The sequence below is a fragment of the Carcharhinus amblyrhynchos genome, chromosome 17, assembly GCF_965287045.1.
Source record: "Carcharhinus amblyrhynchos chromosome 17, sCarAmb.v2.hapA, whole genome shotgun sequence".
Classification (NCBI taxonomy): domain Eukaryota; kingdom Metazoa; phylum Chordata; class Chondrichthyes; order Carcharhiniformes; family Carcharhinidae; genus Carcharhinus; species Carcharhinus amblyrhynchos.
Genome location: NC_137340.1, coordinates 6,807,401 through 6,813,447, shown reverse-complemented (window position 1 = coordinate 6,813,447; position 6,047 = coordinate 6,807,401).

The following is a 6,047-nucleotide window of genomic DNA, read 5'->3' as shown; positions in this document are numbered from 1 at the left end:
GCATCAAATTAATTGTTAAAAAGCAAGGGTTGAGTGATCAATTATCCAATATTGATCTGTGAGTGAAATATATTTGACAAAGCACTAAACCTGCCCTTAAGATACACCGAGCTGATATAATGCAACAGCTCCTTGCTTTAGTATCTCTGACAATACAGCATTCTCTCAATACACCTACTCGCTACTTCCACATCTCAGCTATAAGATGGCACTTCCAACAACACCGCACTCCCTCAGTACTGCACTGGAATGTCATCAGCCTTGATTTTTCTCTCAAGTCCTGGAATGGGATTTGAACTCACAACCTTCTGCCTTAAAAACAGGTGCAAGTGTTCCTACTCCTGTCCTATCTGTTACTGGAACTCCTATCCACTTCCCAGGCTCTCCTGGCCAGCTTCCTATTCTCCACTGCCTACAGTCTTTAGCTCTTAAAACTATCTTTTCCGCACTGAGTCCCATTCATCCATCACCCCTGCCCTTGCTGACATATACTGGCTCCCTATCCAGCAATGCCTCAAATTTAAAATTCACATCCACATTTCTCCCTTTCTTTCCAACTGACCAAAGCCCTCCTGGAATCCTCCACTCCTTTCACTCGGGATTCTTGTGTATACTTCAGTCCCGCACCCCATCACTGGTGGCTGTGCCTTCATCAACCTGGACCCCAAGCTCTGGAATTCCAGTGAAAGAGTAATTAACTGCGGGATGGTCAATTCTCACGGGGTGAGAGCAGACCTATCCCAAGTAAATTGGTACAAAAATTGACAGGCAAAACTGTTATGGAAAATGGACTGTCTTTAAAGATTAGGTAGTTCAGGTTCCCATGAGGGGAGAAGATAGGGCAAACAAACCCAGAGCTACTTTCATGACGAAAGAGATAGAAAACAAGATGAAAAAGGGAAAGTATGACAGGTGTCAGGAGCATAATATTTTAGTAGAACCAGGCTGAGTATAGAAGGTTCAGAGGGGGGGATAAGAGAATAAATGAACAGTGGGTATGAGAAGAGACAGGCAGCTAACAGAAAAGGAAACCCAAAAGTCTTTTGTTAACATATCATAGAATCCTACAGCGCAGAAAGAGGCCATTCGGCCCATCGAGTCTGCATCAACCACAATCCCCACCCTGGCCCTATCCCCAGAACCCCATGCGTTTACCCTAGCTAGTCCCCTGACACTCAAGGGCAATTTAACATGGCCAATCCACCTAAACCACACATTTTTGGACTGTGGGAGGAATTCCATGCAGACACAGGGGGAATGTGCAAACTCCACACAAATAGTATGAAGCAAACAGGGAATCGAGCCTGGGTCCCTGGCGCTGTGAGCCAGCAGTGTTAATCACTGTGCCACCCGTATAAATAGTAAAATAGTGGAAAGGAGGTGTACAGGCAATTAGGGTCCAAAAAAGGGGATGTATGCACGGAGGCGGAGGGCACGCCTGAGGTACTAAATGGGGACTTTACCAAGGAAGACCAAAGTCCTAGTGACAGAGGAGATAGTTGAGGTAATGGATGGGCTAAAGATTGGTCAAGAAGAGCTATTAGACGTGCTGCCTACACTTAAATCTGGACTGGATGAGATTCGTCTAGAGAGACTGAAAGAAGGGTGGAAATTGGCCCTTTAATATTCCAATTCTCCTGAGATACAGGGGTGGTGCCAGAGGACTGGAAAATTGTAAACATTACACACTTGATCAGGAAAGGGTGTCCTGGGCTTTATAATTGGGTAAGAAGTCTGACAACACCAGGCTCTTTCCACTCACGTTGTCAGCATCTTTAAGACTTGAATAGCAGGCTAGTTGTAAAGACTCGCATTCTAATCAGTAATCTGTAAACTGTCTGTGCTGTTATATGCTCTGTCTGAGACCAGAACTCTCCATTGACAAGAATGTTGAACACAGCCAGCATTTGTGGAGAGAAACAGAGTAAAGGTTTCAGGTCAACGGGGATGATCCACCTGCGACACTTGGTTTCTCCCTCCACAGATGCTGCATCGATATCATAGAACCCTACAATGCAGAACGAGGCCCTTCGGCCCATCGAGTCTGCACCAAACACAATCCCACCCAAGCCCCACCCCCATATCCCTACATATTATACCCGCTAACCTAAGTGTCAATTTAGCATGGCCAATCAACCTAACCCACACATCTTTGGACTGTGGGAGGAAACTGGAACACCTGAAGGAAACCCACACAGACACAAGGAGAATGTGCAAACTCCACACAGACAGTGACCCAAGCCGGGAATCGAACCCAGGACCCTGGAGCTGTGAAGCAGCAGTGCTAACCCACTGTGCTACCGTGCCACCCATGTTGGGCAGTCTCCATTTTGGAGCTGTCAACCGCACTGCGCTCCGGCCACCCGCATTTATCAGCTTTCCAGGGCTGAGGAACATCCGTTACAGGGATAGAGTGGAGGATCTGAGGCCTTTTTCCCTGGAGGAGAGAAGGCTGACAGGAGACCAGATAGAGGTGTTCAAAATCATGAAGGGTTTGGACGGAGTGGATAGGGTGAAACTGTTCCCATTGGTGGAAGGGCCAAGAAGCAGAGTACCCTGACTTAAGGCGACTGACAGAAGAAGCACAGACGGCATGAGGAAAGTCTTTTATACTCAGTGAGGGATTAGGATCCGGAATGCATTGTCTGGCAGATTGGTGAAGGCGGATTTAACCATGGTTTTCAAAAGAGAAATGGACGATGATCTGAGGAGAAACAAAATTAGAGGGAGAACACAGGGACTAGTTGGGCTATTCTTGCAGTGAGTTGGCACAGATACGAGGGGCCAAATGGCCTCCTTCTGTGCTGTAACGCAACTAAGATTTGGACTGCATGTCCACAGGTGCAGCAGGTGGTCAGGAAGGCGAATGGGATGTTGGCCTTCATAGCGAAGGGGATTGAATATAAAAGTAGGGAGGTCTTGCTGCAGCTGTATAGGGCATTGGTGAGGCCGCAACTGGAGTACTGTGTGCATTTTTGGGCGCCGCACCTGCGCAAAGATATTTTGGCCTTGGAGGGAGTGCAGAGGAGGTTTACTAGGCTGATACCGGAGTTGAGGGGGTTGAGCTATGAGGAGAGGCTGAATAAACTGGGCTTGTACTCGTTAGAGTTTAGAAGAATGAGAGGAGATCTGATTGAGACGTATAAGATGATGAATGGGATGGATAGGATAGAGGTGGAAAGACTCTTCCCGCTCAAAAAAGACAATAGGACTAGGGGGCACAGCCTCAAGATAAAAGGGGGGCGGTTTAGAACAGAGTTGAGGAGGAACTTCTTCACTCAAAGGGTGGTGAATCTCTGGAATTCTCTGCCCGTTGAAGTGGTGGAGGCTACCTCGCTGAATATTTTTAAGACACGGGTTGATGGGTTTTTGATAGGAGAGGGGATTAAGGGTTATGGGGAGAGGGCGGGAAAGTGGAACTGAGCAGCGACAGATCAGCCATGATCTTATTGAATGACGGGGCAGGCTTGAAGGGCTGGATGGCCTACTCCTGCTCCTATTTCTTATGTTCTTATGTTCCACAGGGGTGGCACAGCGCAAGGGATCCTGGTTCGATTCCCAGCTTGGGTCACTGTCTGTGTGGGGTTTGCACATTCTCCCCGTGTCTGTGTGGGTTTCCTCCCACACTCCAAAGATGCCCGGGTGAGGCGGATTGGCCATGCTAAATTGCCCCTCAGTGTCAGGGAGACTAGCTAGGGTAAATGCATGTGGATATGGGAACAGGGTGTGATTGTGGTCAGTGCAGACTCAATGGGCTGAATGGCCTCCTTCTGCATGGTAGGGATTCTATGTTTGGACATCCATTCCAACCTCCCTCTGAAGTTCAGTGTCCGCCTGTCTGTGCACTTCTGTGTGGTGCCCAACACTGTTTTATTTTGAATGAACACATTTTAATTCAGTGGACGAATGGTCGCTTCCAACCCTCGCTGGAAAGACAGTTGGACACCATTTGTTGCACTCCAGTGTGAGTGTGCACATTAGACACGCAAACCTTGAGAATGCCTTGAACTCCGAGGCGACACTGCCATCTACTGGATTGGGCTGGCACTGAACTTCTCTTTATCCAAAGTTTACATCACCGGTTAGCAACATAGGCGAGAGAATGGGCTACAGGAGTGGCCCACCTTCAACTTAGTGGGCCGCAAGATTGAAATCAGGCTTGTTCACTAACCATGACCCCGTGAAAAAGATTAAATACATGTAATACGTGCTGAATATTTCATAATCAGTTATAGAAAATGTTTCATCATTTATATATTAGTAGGCCTATCAAATTCAAATGGAAAAAGCAAAAGAATTATTGACAGTTTGGGCACAGAGGGAGAGCACGGCTCTCACAGTCAATGCTGTGAGCCATCAGCATGCACCACTCTTCACTTGTCCTTGCTTTATTATTGAACCAACATTGCAGAACAAGATCATTTGACAGAAATCTGCAAGCTAGGTTGATTGGCCCTGCTAAATTGACCCTAGTGTCAGGGGGATTAGCAGGGTAAATAGGGCCAGGTGGCATTGTGGACAGTACAGACTCAATGGGCTGAATGGTCTCCATCTTTACTGTACGGATTCTATGATTCTACTCATAAGGCATTGGGAAACATGTTGGAGTTACAGGGTGGGATTTTCTGGCTGCGTTCGTCCCAAGAACAGAAAATCCCATCTGAGGTCAGCGGACCTTTACATGGTCCGCATCATGCCCACTACGATTCCCGTGGCAGTCGGGATAGGAAAGTTTCACCCACAGAGCTTTACGGCGCAGCAAGAGGCTGTTCGTACCAGCATTGTGGGTTCGTTTATTGAGACTAGGCACATGTGAACCTTTACACATGGATATGCAGCTTGATGACGTCAGTGCACCCTCAGCCCACTTCTCGATCTGTGGCAAAGTCTGCTATACTAAAATGGGGTTTCCTGAGCTACAACCTGGAGATGCCGGTGTTGGACTGGGGTAAACACGGTAAGAAGTCTCACAACACCAGGTTAAAGTCCAACTAATTTGTTGGACTTGGTTGGACTGAGTTGGTCACCAAGGGCAGCTGTTTGTACCATCTACAAGATGCACTGCAGGAACTCACCGACACGCTTTAAACAGCACCTTCCACACCAAAGATCACTAGTATCTAGGACAAGAGCACTGTCACTGGGTCGAAAGCCTTGAACTCCCTCCCTAACAGCATTGTGTACCTGCCTACATCTCATAGACCAATGGTTCAAGAAGGTGGCTTACCATCACCTCCTCAAGGGCAATTAGGAATGGGCAATAAATGCTAGGCCTAACCAGCGATGCCCACGTCCCGTGAATGAAAGAGCTGAAAGGCTGCCTGCTTCATAGGCAAACACTATGATTTCAAATTCACCCGACTTCCTGCATCAATCAGGAAATGAATCGTTCGCAAACACAGAATATCAGCGTCCCGCCAGATAGAGTCCCCGCCCGCCTGCTCGGCGTGCCCCCTGCTCAGCTCCGCCCCCACACACACTAACCACGCCCCCACCCCCTGACCACGCCCTCAACTCTCGGCTCCCCGCCCCTTCCCTGGCCGCCACCCCACAAGAAATCGACGCCTCCGTTACTTGACCACGCCCTCAACACGCGGTCCCGTTCCCTCGGTCGGCTCGGCTTCACCCTTCCCACCCCGTTCCCGAACCTGGCCCCGCCCCTATCCCGGGCCCTCGGCCCCGCCCCTATCCCGGGCCTTCCCCCCCCGCCTCCGCCCCCCCCCTCCCCTCCCCGGACTAGAACCTGGCCCCGCCCCTATTCCGTGCCTCCTGTCCCGCCCCCTGCCCGGACGGCTGCCGAGCCTGGCCCCGCCCCTATCCCCTCCCCCTTCCCCGCCCTTCTGCTCTCGGCTGCCGAACCTGGCCCCGCCCCATCCCGTTTCCCCGCCCTCTGCCCCGCCCACTCCCCGCTCCGCTGCCTCTCTTCGCGCCTTTCTCGCTGGACACCTAAACGCTGGGCGAAGGACCCCTGAGAGCGTGGCTGCTCTGATTGGTCCCTTTGAATCCAAATGGCGGCGCTGATTGGCGGGTGGTTTGAATCGGGGCGG